At 42.7% G+C, this 17,616-nt stretch overlaps 1 long non-coding RNA gene and 1 pseudogene across 5 annotated transcripts; one reads left to right on the top strand and one right to left on the bottom strand.

The window, feature by feature from the left end:
- The first annotated feature begins 714 nt into the window (after positions 1 to 714).
- Positions 715 to 16,545, top strand: LOC118973367 (uncharacterized). 5 transcript variants are annotated; one of them, XR_012128565.1, is made up of 8 exons: positions 715 to 2,100; positions 9,334 to 9,446; positions 10,272 to 10,427; positions 10,977 to 11,127; positions 11,777 to 12,657; positions 13,072 to 13,259; positions 14,194 to 14,280; positions 16,414 to 16,545. It is a non-coding gene; the product is annotated as an uncharacterized lncRNA (long non-coding RNA). The 5 variants fall into 5 exon arrangements; XR_012128566.1 differs by having other exon boundaries at positions 16,411 to 16,534; XR_012128569.1 differs by lacking the exon at positions 14,194 to 14,280 and having other exon boundaries at positions 717 to 2,100; positions 16,411 to 16,545.
- LOC140848099 (pygopus homolog 1 pseudogene) lies at positions 14,287 to 16,345 on the bottom strand (annotated as a pseudogene).
- Positions 16,546 to 17,616: the final 1,071 nt, after the last annotated feature.

Here is a 17,616-nt window from a genome sequence, read left to right on the forward strand (position 1 = left end):
GTGGGACTAGGGGTATTAAGGGGCTAGGTGTGACAGATAGAAGAAACTTGGCTTCTCTGCCTTCATCCTGTATTTGTCTCCTGCTTTATTTAACCTTTGGGCCAAAAGAAAATGAAGGAAAAGGAACAGGCTTCTGAGCAGCCCTGCAGCCCTGCAGGTAGGCTTATTCACCATCAAAAGGAATTTTGCTTATGGTTTGAGATTTCTGCAAACAGTGCCTTGAAGCTCGCCTCTCCCTAGGAGATGGGGACCTGGGAAGACTTGGAAGTGGAAGGGGTAATATGAATAAAAGACAGAATGGACAGGACTAGTTGAGAGACAGGATATACAGATCAAATAGTTAAAATGACTCAATTTTGTAGGTGAACGGCAGAGATGATGGTGGTGGTATTAAATGGAAAGAGGGAACAAAGGAGTCAGACTGGTTTGGCGGAGAGGTGCCGGTCAGCTGGTCACAGAGCAGTGTCCACGGGAGGCCGGGACTGCATCTGCATGAGTCAGACGGCTGCTTCCTTCCCATCACCGATCCCATCAGTGCTGAAATGTGGGCAATCTCAAACTATGGGGGTCGACGAGCACCAAGAGCGGCCCGAACAGCTTCAAAACACTGAAAGCTTTTGAATGCATTCGGAATGATGTATATACTGCTGCAAGGATAAAGGAGTGATTTAGGACATTTTTCAGCTTAGTCTTTAAAAGTATAGTCCAGATTTATAATGAAAGGTTTGAAGAGAAAAAATGGGGTTCTATTAATACAGAAATCTGTCACAGCATAGTTAATAATATGGTATTGTTTACTTGAAAGTTGCTAAGACAGCAGATCTTAAAAGTTCTCAGCAAGAAAAAATTTGTAACTGTGTCCTGAGGGACGTTAACTAGCCGTATTGTGATCATTTTGCCTGTGTACAAAAATACTGAATCATTATAGTGTACACCTAAAACTAAGTATGTTCTATGTTAATTGTATCTCAATAAAAAAATTAATTAACCTATGTCGAACAGATAGAATTAAAATGCAAATTGGAAATAACTGTTTCAAATTTAAGGTTGAAAATTTTATCCTGGTAAAGGCCAAATCAGTAAAAGGGGTTCCTAAGTTCTGGTGTCTCCTAAGTGTTTTGGCGTGAAGGGAAGGGCGGGGCGGAGGGCAGGCACCCGTATTGCCGCCCTGAGGTCACCCCAAGAGAGAGGGAAGCCCTGGAGGCTTTGGCAAGCCAGGGACCCCAGGGGGACCTGTCCAATTCAGGGGGCGGGAAGGAGCGCCGATGGGCCGGACACCCCCTTTCTTCTTTACACCTTGACTTTACACCTTCACTGCATACAACTTGCCGCCCTTTTACCCGTGCCTGGCACCTCCCCTTCGGAGGTGCCGAAGAACCCAGGGTGCCTAAGGCCGGGGAGGTGCCCGGAACAGCCGCAGCCTCTTCCAGGTCAGGGACCGAGGTCCTCCGACTTCAACTGTAAAGACGAGAGGCACAACCAAAGGGCCCAATGGGGACTTGACTCTGAGTCGTGGGATTTGAAGGGTTTCACCAGAGCTTCCAACGAGGCTTGGGGCACCTTGCCCCGTTGCCCCTCAAACTTCTTTTAGAAAGATTCCACAGAGCCGATATAGATCCTAAGAAAAAGAAAACTACAGCCAGAGAGCTTTGGGGCCCCAGCACCTGTATTATTCACCGTGCAGGTCAACCACCTCGGGCGTGGGCCCAGCGACCGGAGCAGCCCAGGCGGAAAGACCCGCTCGCTGAGGCGGATGGAGCCTCGGGGCAAGACCCGGGCGGCGGGGGGCGGGGCGGAGCGGGCGCGAGGGCAGCGGAAACGGCGGGGCGGCGGGGCGGCGGGGCGGCGTCCCCTGCCCCGGAAGTACTATGGCGTTACAGCCTTGCCTTCCGGGGCAGATTGTCGATCGTAGCCGCCCTAGGAAGGGACGCCATTTTCCCTTTCTAGGAAGAGTGAGGGAGAGGATGGGACTGCAAGGAGAGAAGAAACGGCGCAGCGCCTCCCCGCGGGGTCGCGGACCGAGGGGCGGTCTCGGGCCGCCGTGGGGTCGCTGAGAGACCTGAGGACATGTCTTCCCTTTCGAGCACGGGGCAACCCCAGGTGAGTCCGGCATCTGATCCTTTTATTCGCCGCCGCAACCCGCAGCTGCTTGCCGTTTGTGTTTTGTGGACGCAGTTTCTCGTAAGGCGTCGTTGGAGGGAAGTGATTAACCCAAAGCGACTCGGGGTTGAGAAGGGATCCGGGACCACGAGAGAGCAAAGGGCGGATGGCGAAGCAGAGGCATGATGTGCGTGTGATGGAAGCCTTGGCTGATCGAGTTGGTCGCGGAATTTTTGCTGGAGAATCCGTTAGGCGCTGTTCAGTACGAGACGTTCTGGGGTGGGGGAAACATCCTTGCCCTCGATGTAACGGGAGCAAGTAATGTCTTGAAGGTCTCTCCGGAGACTTTGGGTTAAAATCCCACCTAAAGGAAAAGAAAGGTTGTAAATACCAAACACGCCGTAATTACTTGAACAATCTATCACGATAAAAAAAAAAGTGCCTTTTTTTAATGCCGAAAATGACAAATACGTATTTGCAATTTGACTGCTTGCCGTTAAAATTTTGAATCTGCCTGCTTTCCATCTTTTTCTGTAAACCAAAAGACAGAGCAGAGAAAAATGAATCCGAGAGCTTGTAGTTAGCTTTTTTCAGGAGTAAATCACTTGTGACAATGTTTTGTTCTTGGTTTACTTAAAAATCTTTTTTGATGGTAACATTTTGATAGCTTTTTTTTTTTTGAGAGCTCTGTTTCGCCAATGAATTTTTTTTTTTAAACATTCAGGTTTTAAAATAAATTTCATGACATTTTAGTCTCTTGGTTTGATCATATCATTATGTTCCTTTGTGTAACTTTAACTCCCTTGGTTTTTGTTCTGTTTTTCGTTTTTTGCTAATACTGGCTGTGTAATTTTATTACATGAGCAATGTGCCAGGTGAACAGAGCAAATGTAGAATCTTAGTGAATATGATGCCGGGGTTCTTGTTCAGGAAACCGAAGAATGAGGCAGGAGAGCGAGGTACAGGCTTTTATTTAGAGATTAAGTGAGAGGACAGGGCTCCCGGCTCACGCCAGGAGGGGACAAGAGAGCCCCTGGTTGCTTCATTGTCCAGGGGTTTTTTGCGTGGTTGAGGATTTTCAGGAATGAGGGTAAAGGGTTAGTGGTTCAGATTTGTTGAGTGGTCCCAGAATGCTCATTTTTAATGAGTAATAGAAGAAATTTTCTGCTCTGATTCTTTCTCAAGATAGCAGTTTCCCTCTGGGAGTATGTCATTAAGACCGCCTGCCCTGCCCCCAAGGTGGGCAGGGTTGTTGCCTGTTTGCTGAAGTTAGTTAAAAATCTTACTTCTTAGCTTCTTGGGCTGTTTATAGTTGGGCTTGCTTACTAAATTAGTCTTTTTCCTAGGTTGCAGATTACTTGGTTAGGGTCAGAGAAGGAAATACAGCACATAGGTACGGTTAAAATAAACTGGGCCTTTGAGCAGGCTAAGGTAAAATTTACAATGTCATGATTTAAATTGATACAGTGAAGTCATGGGTTATGCTGACACACTTTTCTTTATCTGCAGAACACTCAAACATTCCAGGCCAAGTTGCTGCTGGCCTTTTGAGCTTTAACTGATCTCACTGAAGATGTCCATATTCCTAGTCTGGTATCTTTACCCTAGATTGCATAATGCTTATCACAGAGTTTCAATAGGACTTCTTTGCACATTGCTACATTGTTCTGACTGTCATTATCTTGCTCTGCTTTTTCTCCGGAGGCCCTCACCCTACTGTGCCTAAACCCACGGTCCCTGTCTCAAACACAAGTGAACAGGTATCCCAGGCAGATGTGTTGGGGGAGCGTTGTGTATTTTCCTCAGTCCTTGTTCCCACCGCGACAAAGAATTGAAGGGCAGAGACACAGTCGTGAAGCACAGTAAAAGTTTTATTTAAAGTTACTTAAAGAGAGAAAGAAAAAGTACAGGCCACCTCAGCAAGGAGAGGCGCCCTGAAAGTTTGGAGAGAGAAAGTTTAAGATTAAAAGGTTACACACTTAGAAAGTGCGGGCGACCTCAGAGAGAGGAGCGCCCTGAAAGGCTCACATGAAAGTTTCCCATGAAAAACAATGTGGTTACTACATTCACCCATATTATCGAGTCCCTCCCCATACCCCATTGCAGTGACTGTCCATCAGGGTAGTGAGGTGCCACAGTTGTCTTCTCTGTGCTACACTGTCTTCCCCACGATCCCCACACACACAATGTGTACTAATCACATTACCTCTCAATCCCCTTTTCCCTCTCTCCCCACCCACCCTCCGCCATCCCACCCCTTTGATAACTCCTAGTCCCTTCTTGGAGTTTATGAGTCTCCTGCTGGTTTTTTTTTTTTAACAGCTATTTTATGTATTTTGAAATGAGTTATTTTTGGCTGGATTTTTAACCCATAAGCATACCAGTTATGCACATAAGGGAAAACACTACAACACAAGAGTATACAATGAATATTAAGGTTTTTTTCCTCCCCTGGTTGCTGACTTCCTAATTTTCCTCCCAGTACTATTGTCCTTTCTTTTTTTTTTTACTGACTAGCATACCTTGTACGTATATATCCATGCCTAATACTATCTCGTAGTTTTCAACTACAATATACATACATCATAGCAAGTCTCTTATTGATGGATATTTAGATTGTTTCCTACCTTTTCCCATCACAAACAATGATGTAGTTGTCCATACATGTCCGTACTCTGCATACACATGAAAGCATGTCTATAAGATAAATCCTTAGAAGTGGAATTGGTGAGTTAAAGTCTATGTGCCTTTGAGATTTTGATAGATTTTACCAGAGTGCCTTCCAATGAAGGTTAATTTATGCTTCCCTTTTACAACATACGAGGAACCTGTTTTCATTTATTCTTGCCAATGTGTAGTCATACTTTTGTACCTTTGTCAAATGAATAGTTATATTCAATAGTCTGGGTTTTAAATTAATTTCTAATATTAGTAGTGAGTTTATGAGAACATTTTCAGGCATTTAAAAAGTTTTTTGGATTTACTTTTTGGTGAAGAGTCTAATCATAATCTTTGACAATTTTTCTATTTGGTTGCTGGTCTTAGTTATCTGCAGGCACTCTTCATGTGAAAGGAAATTAGCCTCTTTATCAGGTTGCAAGCATTTCTTCAGAGTTCGCAGTTTGATTTCGTATAGCTCTTAACTTTGCGTTGTGGAATTCTCTTAATTTTTTCCCAGTTCCTAGTTCTGTCTTCCATATTTCTGCATTATCCTTTTTTTTAAATTTTTTTAAATTTTGGTATCGCTAATGTACAATTATTTGAACAACATTATGGTTACTAGACTCCCCCCGTTATCAAGTCCCCACCACATACCCTGTTACAGTCACTGTCCATCAGCGTAGTAAGATGCTATAGAACCACTACTTGTCTTCTCTGTGTTGCACAGCCCTCCCCGTAGCCCAACCTCCCCACATTATACATGCTAATCGTAAGGCCCCCTTTCTCCCCCCACTTCTCCTTCCCTTCCCACCCATCCTCCCCAGTCCCTTTCCCTTTGGTAACTGTTAGTCCATTCTTGGGTTCTGTGATTCTGCTGCTGTTTTGTTCCTTCAGTTTTCCTTTGTTCTTATACTCCACATATGAGTGAAATCATTTGGTACTTGTCCTTCACCGCCTGGCTTATTTCACTGAGCATAATACCCTCTAGCTCCATCCATGTTGTTGCAAATGGTAGGATTTGTTTTCTTATGACTGGATAATATTCCATTATATATATGTAGCACATCTTCTTTATCCATTCATCTACTGATGGACATTTAGGTTGCTTCCATTTCTTGGCTATTGTAAATAGTGCTGCAATAAACATAGGGGTGCATCTGTCTTTTTCAAACTGGGCTGCTGCGTTCTTAGGGTAAATTCCTAGAAGTGGGATTCCTGGGTCAAATGGTATTTATATTTTGAGCTTTCTGAGGAACCTCCATACTGCCTTTCACAATGGTTGAACTAATTTACATTCCCACCAGCAGTGTAGGAGGGTTCCCCTTTCTCCACAACCTCGCCAACATTTGTTGTTGTTTGTCTTTTGGATGGTGGCCATCCTGACAGCCACTTCTGTTTTCCTAGGGGAAGCAAATACTCCTTGTGTTATATTTATTGATGAATATCTATTGATGAATGTTTACTGATGAATATATTTATTGATGAATCTAGAACTTAAGTAAGTGAGGTGGTATCTCATTGTGATTTTAATTTGCATTTCTCTGATGACTAGCTATGTGGAGCATCTTTTCATGTGTCTGTTGGCCATCTGAATTTCTTCTTTGGACCTCTGCCCATTTTTTAATTGTTTGCTTTTTGTTTGTTGAGGTGTGTGAGCTATTTATATATTTTGGATGTCAACCCTTTATCAGATCTGTCATTTATGAATATATTCTCCCATACTGTAGGATGCCTTTTTGTTCTATTGATGGTGTCCTTTGCTGTACAGAAGCTTTTCAGCTTGATATAGTCCCACTTGTTCATTTTTGCTTTTGTTTCCCTTGCCCGGGGAGATATGATCATGAAGAAGTCGCTCACGTTTATGTCCAAAAGATTTTTGCCTATGTTTTTTTCTAAGAGTTTTATGGTTTCATGGCTTACATTCAGGTCTTTGATCTATTTCTAATTTACTTTTGTGTATGGGGTTAGACAATGATCCAGTTTCATTCTCTTACATGTAGCTGTCCAGTTTTACCAACACCAGCTGTTGAAGAGACTGTCATTTCCCCATTGTATGTCCATGGCTCCTTTATCGTATATTAATTGACCATATATGCTTGGGTTTATATCTGGGCTCTCTATTCTGTTCCACTGGTCTATGGGTCTGTTCTTGTGCCAGTACCAAATTGTCTTGATTAGTGTGGCTTTGTAGTAGAGCTTGAAGTCAGGGAGTGTAATTCCCCATGCTTTATTCTTCCTTCTCAGGATTGCTTTGGCTATTAAGGGTCCTTTGTTATTCCATATGAATTTTAGAATGATTTGCTCTAGTTTGTTGAAGAATGCTGTACGTATTTTGATAGGGATTGCATTGAATCTGTAGATTGCTTTAGGTTGGATGGCCATTTTGACAATATTAATTCTTCCTAGCCAAGAGCGTGGGGTGAATTTCCATTTATTAGTGTCCTCTTTAATTTCTCTTAAGAGTGTCTTATAGTTTTCAGGGTATAGGTCTTTTACTTCCTTGGTTAGGTTTATTCCTAGGTATTTTATTATTTTTGATGCAATTGTGAATGGAATTGTTTTCCTGATTTCTCCTCCTGCTAGTTCATCATTAGTGTATAGGAATGCAACAGATTTCTATGTATTAATTTTGTATCCTGCAACTTTGCTGAATTCAGATTTTAAATCTAATAGTTTTGGAGTGGATTCTTTAGGGTTTTTTTATGTACAATATCATGTCATCTGCAAACAGGGACAGTTTGACTTCTTCCTTGCCAGTCTGCATGCCTTTTATTTCTTTGTGTTGTCTGATTGCCATGCAAGGACCTCCAGAACAATGTTGAATAAAAGTGGGGAGAGTGGGCTTCCTTGTCTTGTTCCCGATCTTAAAGGAAAGACTTTCAGCTTCTCGCTGTTAAGTATAATGTTGGCTGTGGGTTTGTCATATGTGGCCTTTATTATGTTGAGGTACTTGCCCTCTATACACATTTTGTTGAGAGTTTTTATGAATGGATGTTGAATTTTGTCAAATGCTTTTTCAGCATCTATGGAGATGATCATGTGGTTTTTGTCCTTTTTGTTGATTTAGTGGTAAAATACATTTTTAATGGTAGATTATCAAGTCAAGGTTCATGTATTACATTTCATTGTTCAGTCTTTTAATCTATTTTTATGACTTTTATTCTATTTGTTTAGTGATAAACAAGTTTATATTGTGATAAACAAGTTTATATTCCTGTCCCTCAAGATTCTGTCTTCCCTATGGCTGATACATAAATAGTACTTAAATAATAGAGGGATATTAATTATGGAGAAGATCCTGAAGTGAGTCATTACTAGATATATAGCTGTTTTCCTATGTCTGTACAGCAGAGGACACGATCAATAGAACAAAAAGGCATCCTACAGTATGGGAGAATCTTTCATAAATGACAGATCTGATAAAGGGTTGACATCCAAAATATATAAAGAGCTCATACACCTCAACAAACAAAAAGCAAACAATCCAGTTAAAAAATGGGCAGAGGAGCTGAACAGACAGTTCTCCAAAGAAGAAATTCAGATGGCCAACAGGCACATGAAAAGATGCTCCACATCGCTAGTCATCAGAGAAATCCAAATTAAAACCACAATGAGATATCACCTCACACCAGGAAGGATGGCCACCATCCAAAAGACTAGGAACAACAAATGCTGGCGAGGATGCAGAGAAAGGGGAACCCTCCTACACTGCTGGTGGGAATGTAAGCTAGTTCAACCGTTGTGAAAAGGAGTATGGAGGTTCCTCAAAAAACTAAAAATAGAAATATCATTTGACCTAGGAGTTCCACTCCTAGGAATTTACCCTAAGAATGCAGCAGCCCAGTTTGAAAAAGACAGATGCACCCCTATGTTTATCACAGCACTATTTACAATAGCCAAGAAATGGAAACAACCTAAGTGTCCATCAGTAGATGAATGGATGAAGAAGATGTGGTACATACACACAATGGAATATTATTCAGCCATAAGAAGAAAACAAATCCTACCATTTGCAACAACATTGATGGAGCTGGAGGGTATTATGCTCAGTGAAATAAGCCAGGTGGAGAAAGACAAGTATCAAATGATTTCACTCATATGTGGAGTAAAAGAAGAAAGAAAAAAAAAGTGAAGAAACAAAACAGCAGCAGAATCACAGAACCCAAGAATGGACACTAACAGTTACCAAAGGAAAAGTGACTGGGGAGGGTGGGTGGGAAGTAAGGGATAAGGGGGGTGAAGAAGACAGACGGCCTTATGATTAGCATGTATAATGTGTGGGGGTGCTTGGGGAGGGCTGTGCAACACAGAATACAAGGAGTGATTTTACAGCATCTTACTAGGCTGATGGACAGTGACTAATGGAGTATGTGGGGGGACTTAGTGAAGGGGAGAGTCTAGTAAACATAATGTTCCTCATGTAATTGTAGATCAATGAAACCAAAATAAAAATATGCCTAATCTCTGGTTGCATTGTCTTTCCATTGTCTCTTGAGAGTGTCAGTCCTGTTTAACTTGACCTTCATCACAGTCAGCCCATTATTTTATGTTTTCTCTTTGTATTCTTTTTAGCGCCTTAATATGTCCTGGCCATCTTAACATGGAAGTTACAGTTCCAGGACAAGATGTAAAAGGTCGAACAGAAATTTTGAAATTGGATCTCAGTAAAATAAAGTTTGATCAGTGTAAGTCTGATTTCATAACACAAATATTGTCTGTGAAATGATAACCTATCAGTCCACTCTGTTTGTGGTCCCTGTTTGATAACTGTTAAAATACCAGTTCTATATGTCTGTTTTTCTTTCCATTTATATATGTTCTTTTAAAAAAGTCTATTTCTTAATTATATCCAGGAGATTCTATGATTTCGAATTCTGGAGTCTATACAGAAAGTTTTCCACTGAGCGTTCAGATAGATAATACTTGAAGATGAATATAAAATATAAAATAATAGAAAAAGCACTTACATGTTTATGAGCAAGGTACCTTGTGGTATAATTATAGTCACTTTGGAGCCAGAGGAGGGGAAAGCAAACTGTAAAATAAACACATGGAAATATTATGGATCCTCTTGAATAAAAACAGTTTTAAAGCTGTAATATTTTCAAAGATAGTTGAGTCAGTTCATAAAAGTAAATGCTTCCTATGATAAGAGCGGCTTTTATATACAAAGTATTTCAAGATGAAACTCAGAAAAATTCTGTCTACGGGTTAACTTTCAACTTTTTGTTAGGCTAGTAACAATATAGATCAAATTGAAGATTTATAAATCATGTTGGGAACTCTACATTTCTTTGTTTTTCACCGTTATTTAAATTTAGGAACTCTTGGTTTGTCCCAATGGCAATTTTAATAGCAATTTTGAGTTTGTTATTGTAGTTTCACTAAGATAAATATTATAAGTTAAGGTCTGACAGGGCTTTTTTTTTTTTCTTTTGGAATGTGAATTCTTTGTGAAAAGCTTTGTGTTAGCTGCTTTGGAATTTTGATACTGTGTTCTGTCTTCGTAGCTGTTGATCCAGACATAACAGCTCAAGGTCGTGCTGGCTTTTCTGGCGCAGGTTGGAGAGTCTTGTGAACCAGGCTGCATGGAAGGCGGCTGTTGGTGGAGAAGGCAGTGGTCACCGCGAAGGGGCTGGAGCTCTCCGCAGGTGAAATCCTAAGGGGTAGGTTTCCTCTTTTCCTTCTGTCTTAACACGGTTCATGGTGTTGGAGAATAAATTATTCTTTTTTTTTTTTTGTAAAACTATTATGAAAAAGAAAGGTAAGGTAGAGGAACAAGGAAAAATATATCTAAAAATAGTAGTACCACCTGGCCTCTTACAGAACAAGCGTAGTTTATATGATTATACGCTTTAGCAACAGTTGCCCATGTGTTTCTCCTTGTTGGATACTGCTGATAAAAGAATAATTTTATTAATTCTCACTATTTAATTTTAATTTTAAATCTTGAATTGGCTTTAATAGGTTAGTTACGACATTCCTATTAATAGTAGGTCTATCTCCTGAAAATAGAATTCCACTCTCCCTCTTGATACAAAGATTAAGATGATCTTAAAATGTTGGCTTTCAGTTCACAGATTGTTATGGTCTAAAATACTTATTAGTGGTATTAAGTCATGTTACTCTAAAATGACTCTACAGCAGATGGGTTTTAGTTACTTAAATATACCTTCCTGATGGAGAAATTTTACTCAATTAAATTTTATCCTTAGGGCCTGAATGTAGAAGCGTGGAAATCGATGACAAAAATCAAACCATCACAGCATGTCATGAATCTGGGCAAGCTGTCACTGCACATTACACTCAAGCTGCCGGGCCTGTCAGCAAGGCCACGGGCACGCTGCGGGGCCAGCACTGGCACATGTAATGTCTTGTAATTTTTTCTTTTCTTTCAAATAGCGCTCCCCAGAAGCTTATGTAGGAAATTGCTAATGAAAAAACATTTTTAAAAAAAGAAAATGCACCTACTTCCTACATTTGTTGATACTTTCTTCTTTAACTTTCTGAACCAGCATGAAGTCAGAAATACTTGTGAAATTTAATATAATAAAATTTTTTCTTAATATTTCAGATACTATGCCTCTTTATTATGAAATTTAATTCCACAATGACAGCAAAGTGTAATTCTTAAATATGTGTAATTGCTCTTTTCCTCCCTTCAAGAGGCTACATATAACTTAATAGATTTTCAAAGGTTTTTTCCATTGAATACAAGTTTCATTCTCATGTTTCGAACTATAGACATTTGAAACATTTTTGTGCAACTAGTGATTAAACAGCCCTATTGTAGCATTACCTGTCTGTTATTTATAAATTCAGTTTTGCTTTATAAGGAAGTTTGCATGTTTTACATATTGCTGGTTTTGTCATCAGTCACCTGATGACCATCTCTACTAAATGTGTAGCTTTTAGCATCATGCTATTAAAGATGTAGTGTAATGAGAGCCAAATGGTCATTCTGGTTATTAATACAAATGTTTCAAACTGTCTGAATTTTTTTTTCAACTGCTAGGTGTCCCTGTTGCCTGAGAGTGACAGATGGAATGAAACTAGAGCTCAGCTCCTTGCACAAATGGGTGTCAGTGTGGGATGAGTGGCAGGGGAGCTGATATTTGGAACTGACCATATTACAACAGGTTGGCTATCAAGCGTGGCTTTAGTTCAAATTGTCTTTGCTGGCTTAAAGATATTTTAAAGAATTAAGTTCTACATTTACTTTAAAATTTTAGGAGCCTCCAGTGATTTTGATAATGCAACTAAAATATCAGAGTGGATGGTTACCAAATTTGGAATGAGTGAAAAGGTAAATGGTGATTTTAATCCTCCTTCACGTACCAAATGATGTTGTGCCAAGTGTCTGTGAGAAAGGTTCTCATTAGAAATTGCTAACATTTACTTTCTCCCTCTTGTTCCAAATGGACTTGAGGCAGGTTATTCTAAACTGAACATTATTTGCTGAGCAATAAAATGGTAGCATTCTTTTTCTGTTGTAGCTGCTAAGACAGTAACAGGCCATCACCTCGTGAGGTAACTGAATGACAGGACCAGCTGGTCAGCCTTTTCTAGTCACGTGACGTGACAGGCCTGCTTGCCGAGCCTGCCCACTTTGCCCCATTCACCTGCTTCTCTTCCGCACATTATGGCTCCGTGGAGAAACGGTAGCCCTGAATGGTGCGTTTCTGGGCTTGGAAGAACTGCCGGGGCTCTCAGACGGTCCTCAGGACTGTACTTACGGTGCCATATTTTCTGTCTTGCTCCCACTTTGTTTCAATCTTTTCCTTTCAGAAGAATGATGAAATTTCTTTGACCTCCAAAGCGAAAAGGAATCCTGTAAATGATGGAAGAGAATGGAGCAGGGAGAGAGACCGAGCTGGTGCTGAGCTCCTGGCGGAGGTGAGCCGAGGCGGTGAGGAGGCGAGCCCTCCCGGGGAAGGGGGGACTCCCGCAGGTCTGGGGGCTTCATTGTGTGGCTTCTTCTCTCAAGAGAAGGACTCAGAGGGACAGAGCATGTGAGCACCTGTCCCTCCCCACCCCCAACACAGCAGGCACAGTGCTGGCAGCCCATCCCTGAGAGAGTCCAGATGGGCCCATTTCACAGGTGAAGACTTGTGGCTCAGAGAGACCAAGGGGCTTGCAGAGCACCTCCCTTGCAGAGCCCTGGCCAGTGGGGGGGCCCCCAGCTGCTGAGGTTCAGGGCTCACCCAGGTGGCGGCTGCCTCGTACTACCTGGTGTCTCCCTCTTCCGGGACCACCTCTACTTACATGTCGCCTCCCTCCCCCTCTGTCCTCTGGGTCACCCTCCCTCAGGCTGACCCCAAGACCCTCAGCTTGAGGCTGACCTGCACGCCCAGGTTCTCCTCAAAGGAACCACTCCGGACAAGATGACTCTGACCTGTGAGATGGAAGATATTGCCGCACAGCTGATACTTAGTAAACACTTGCTGGTCAAATGAAGTTGTAAAGGACACTGGCCCTCAACTGGCAGAGCCATAGATGTAAGCCGTATTCTGTAATTAGTCTAATTGTGCTAACAGGTGATCTCCAAATTTAAGCTGCTTAACATAATAAATGTTTTCATTCACATTAAGTCTGACGGGCTGATTGGGTGGGGAGTTCTGATCACACAGCCGTTTGGTGACCCACACTCCTCAGTCCAGTGACTGTCCTTCCCTCTGAGTGCCATATCCTTGGTGTACATGGTAAACAAGGGGAAAGGCCATGCAGGATCGTGTAGAAAGGTTTTATGGGCCAGGCCATCCCTGGAGGTCGTACTTCATTGCCTCCAACCTCTTGACACTCACAGCAGGGGAGGCAGGGTTTGCATCTTGCTGGGGACCAAGGAAGTGGGAAACCCTTTGATTAGTACCAGTTTCTTCCTCAATTCACCTGTTAACCACAACTCAGAGAAGATGGCTTTGCCCAGGAGGGCGTCTTCTTGAGAGAAGCCCCCTGAGCGCTCAGCGAAGCTCCCCGAAGTTATCCTTACACCGAGTCACTCATCATTGGTTCATTTGTACACTGATCACCAGTGCATATATATTAAGAAAACATTTTATTAGATTAAATTTCACAAGTATTTCTGACTTCATGCTGGTTCAGAAAGTTAAAGAAGAAAGTATCAACAAACGTAGGAAGTGGGTGAATTTTCTTTTTTTTTAATGTTTTCATTAGCAATTTCCTACATAAGCTTCTGGGGAGCGCTATTTGAAAGAAAAGAAAAAATTATAAGACATTACATGTGCCAGTGTTGGCTCCGCAGCGTGCCCGTGGCCTTGCTGACAGGCCCGGCAGCTTTGGTGTGACATGCAGTGACAGCTTGCCCAGATTCATGATATTTGTTTCCTTATGTAAAAGATAGTACTTCCTTTGTTACATTTACTAGTGATTTTGGATTTTTCAGTTAAGCTTCTTTGTTCCCACTTGTTTTAGCTTGGAGTTAGGACCTACTGTGATACAGGGAAACTGAGTCCAGAAACTCAATCTGCTATTGAATAAGAAATCAGAATCCTTCTAAGGGTAAGATTATATTTTTCTATGTTCATTTATCTGTTTAGTCATAATGTGCCTAAACTGTTGGGCCCTTACCATATGATAATGGTTACCCACTATCTTTTAGAAAGGTCACTGTAAGTAATAAAGGTAATAGGCACACCATAGCAACCATGATTTTTTTTTTATGATTAACAACTAACATTTATTTGTATAGTACTTTCTAAAGCACCCTCATATACATTATTCTAATTTAAGATAAAGACAATACAAAATTTGCACTAGTAATGAAGTGGAAATTAATAAAAACTAAAAGGTAAATAATCTTTTCTGTGTGCACTTAAAAAAATAATGTAAAACATTAAAGTCCTGTGTACTGAACTTTTGTAATATGCAGGAAAAGACCTCACTACAGTTAATGCCTGTGATTACGCATCACTGCCCACTGCAGGTGCACCAAAAGTTTCTCTGGTGCGCATGAACTGGACATCTTTGTCAGCCATGCAAGTACCACAGCCCCACGCTGCTGATGCTCCTGCAGTTAGGAGGCCGTAAGCTGTTTCCGTCATCCCAGTGCAGATCCGGTGAAACCATTTCTGGCAAGAGGCTTCACATAAGATGGCATCCTGGTCATCATTCACTTCATTTGTACAAATTCCACAAGGATACACTGGGTCAGAAGAAGAATAGCCATGACGGCTTGGGTGGAGAGAGGATTCATTGCTTTTTTCAGTGGTGCATGCATCTGCTGTAGCTCTAGGTTGTCGTGACTTGTTCTGTGTTCCACTTGAATGGCTGTTGTTTGTAGCTTCAGTGCTACTTGAACGGCTATTTTCTTGATTTACTGCATTGTTTCAATTGACATTTTTTAATTCGATATTACTCTGATTCACTGTGTCATCCATATTTAAGTGAGGTGGATGAGCAGAGGAATTTTGATGAAAGTTTTTGGTTGCTCCTTGACTAAAGTCTTGTGTTTGGGGTGGTGCTTTTGCTCGACCAAAAGTGTTTGGGGAAGGAATAAAAGAATGCTTAGATTCTAATGGAGAAGTAAAATTTGAATTATTTCCAGGGACAAAGACCTAAGTCCGGGTCAGTTACTTGGCTAGCATTCTGTGGAGGGATCTGATCGAAGTTTTCAGCAGGATTTTGTCTAAAATGTTGATCAGGCATGTTAACATTCTGACTTAGTGCATTATTATAAGATGGGTTTCCAAAACTTGAATTACCGTGTGGCCCAAAGTTCGATTAAAGCCCATGCGCGAAGGCGTCTGGGGGAGTGGGTGTGGCTGATTCCCGAGGGAGGGAGGAGCGCAGTGGGGGGAAGACATGCGTGGAGGGCCGCGAGGCGGCACCCCGAAGGTGCTGTGGCCTCCAAAGCCAGGAGAGCCGGGGCCAAGACTAGGACTTGACGAGGGTGGCGGCTTCCGGGAAGTCGTAGTACAGCCGTCGTCCAACGGGTCAGCGGCCCCCAGGCGGGCCGGGTCCGGACCCGGCGGCGGAGCACACGCAGGCGGGAGGGAAAGCAGGCGCCGTGCATCTGTCCTGCGTCCTTTGTCCTCTGGGCCTCCCCGTTGTACGCCTGCGCCCCCCGACCCACCCAGCCCACCATCGCCACCTCGAACTCCCTTCCGCGAAATGGGATCCTGTTCTGGGAAATGTACAGACCGCAGAGCATGACGCCCCCCAGGCCGCGGGAATTCGGGCTCGGATGCTGCGGCGGCGGCTCCTCCTCCTCGCGGGGCCGCTGCGGCTGCGGGGCGAGCGTCCGAGCCGAGGGCGGCCGAGGGCGGCGGGGACGCGGGCCGACTCTGCAGTTTGTGCGGAGGACGAGGCCTCGGGGCGGCGGGGAGCGCGGCCTGGGGGCAGCATGTGCGGAGGACGAGGGCGCCGCCTCAGGGGCCGCCGACAGGGAGGCGGGAGGCGGGCCAGCAGCCATGATTTAAATACGTGGTTGAAGCCCCTGGTCCTGGACCGGATGTTTATTGTATTTTGCCAGGAGGCTAAGAACGGCTTTTGTCTGATTATAAAGAATCAGTGCTGCTTCAGGGGCAGAACTATAGGAAGTATTAGAGTGGGGGACATCGCTCATTGAGTCCGTATTGTTTTCCCACCCTCACGTGTACTTACTCAACAAATGACGTGCCTTGTTCCCAGCAGCGCGCCCGTGAGAACCCGCAGAGCAAAGGCCCTCGGCCCGCAGCGCCCGGGACGCATCAGGGTAAAGGACGCGGTGAGCGGATGCGGTGAGGGCGCCGCAGGTCCCGTGCCCGTCCCGTCCCGCTGTGAAGGCTGTGGAGTAGGGCGCCGAGAGGAGGAATCGAGTGATGTGGGTGGGCTCGAGACATCCCGACACAGTGCAATCCCTGTGCCACTGTGACATTTTCTGGCCCCTTTTGGACGGTGTAAATTGCTGAAATCTCAAGATGCAAAAGGAGGAATCTCCGTTCTTTATTTTTTACATATATATTGAATACAAAAGTACATTTCTGTATTCACAGACCTTACTTTTCAAGCAGATAAATACAATGGATACTTTTATTTCTTTAAGTAGCCTTTGAGTAGTCAGCTCAGTGATCTCTGTGATGGATTTGGAGATTAAAAGCGAAACATTTGAAAAAGTACAAAGGAGTTATCTTTGGGAACCAAGCTTTCAAATGCTTTTATCTTTTATAAATAGAAATGAATAGGTTTTGCATTCTTTAGGGTACAGAAGTGCCCCCGAGAGAATTCAGGTTTAAAATAATTGCCAGATTCAAACTGCTCAAATCGTAAAATAGTATCAGCCAGGTGAGAACTCTCCCCCCCCTCGAGTTCTGGCGGAGGGAGGAGGGGTGCAGTTGGGAAGGAAGAAAGGACCACTCCTGAGCCGGGCCCAGCTGATGAACTCTGACTTTGGCATTTTTGTACTTACACGGGGCTGGACATTCTGTTTCAGTGCTGTGTGAGTTAAAACAGCTCTGGACTTTTTTATTACTTGAGAAAAAGGTGTTTCCTTTTCTCTGTGGGTGGAAGAAAAATAGCTGAATATTTAAAAGCGTAGGAGATGATGTTGCCTGCTGATTATATCCAGTGAGTGAAAAATAGTGGTTATGTGTATTAACAGATTTTTGCTGGAACACATTTTTGGTGACAGAATTGCATTTGTATGAATTTCAAAATCTGAAATACTTGTGTAATTTCTGTCACAATTATATATGGATGTGTGCGTGTGCATATATGTTAAGCATTTGGATTTATACTAAGTTTATTTGGTCACAAATTTTGTGGCCAGATGTGTTGATAATTTTCTTTTATAACATATGTTTTTGTTTGAAAAATATTTCCTCATTAAATAATACCTCTTAGCTTGTTTCTCAAAAA

Source organism: Manis javanica, chromosome 2 (assembly GCF_040802235.1).
Source record: "Manis javanica isolate MJ-LG chromosome 2, MJ_LKY, whole genome shotgun sequence".
Taxonomy (NCBI): Eukaryota; Metazoa; Chordata; class Mammalia; order Pholidota; family Manidae; genus Manis; species Manis javanica.